Source organism: Triticum dicoccoides, chromosome 2B, assembly GCF_002162155.2.
Source record: "Triticum dicoccoides isolate Atlit2015 ecotype Zavitan chromosome 2B, WEW_v2.0, whole genome shotgun sequence".
NCBI classification, from domain to species: domain Eukaryota; kingdom Viridiplantae; phylum Streptophyta; class Magnoliopsida; order Poales; family Poaceae; genus Triticum; species Triticum dicoccoides.
The window spans coordinates 598,361,978-598,362,503 of record NC_041383.1 but is presented as its reverse complement, the minus strand read 5'-3'; positions in this window follow the sequence as shown (position 1 = coordinate 598,362,503).

The following is a 526-nucleotide window of genomic DNA, read 5'->3' as shown; positions in this document are numbered from 1 at the left end:
CATGAACAAGTACACCTCACTCAATGTCGGGACTTCTCAGTTTCTGAGGCACGTGCCGCATCAAAATTGTGAAAATGGCTATTCAAACATCACACAACACCTCTTTGTGCCACATGCATGCATGTGGTGGTTATCCTAGCTAGAACACTCACGTGTGACGCTTCCATCTGTGGGCTCACGAGGCCATCGTCGATGCATGCATCACTTTGACCTACATCGGGAGAGGTTAATTAATTTCACCATCGATGATGATTCTTTTTGGGTTGTATTATGGTAGGAGCATATAGTATGCATCGAAGAGGGAGAAGGGGACCATCATATGTAGTACGCTTCATGAACCCCGCTCTGTGTGGGTCCATGGTTTATGGTTTTTGAGGCATGTGGCACATCAAAGTTGTGCATTTTAGGTATTCAACATATGTTTGGCCCACATGCAAAGCGATGGTGGTTGTCTTCTAGAACCCACTTAAGCGGTTATCAGCGATATCGATGCTTTCCATCTATGGGCCCACTTGGTCCATCACTA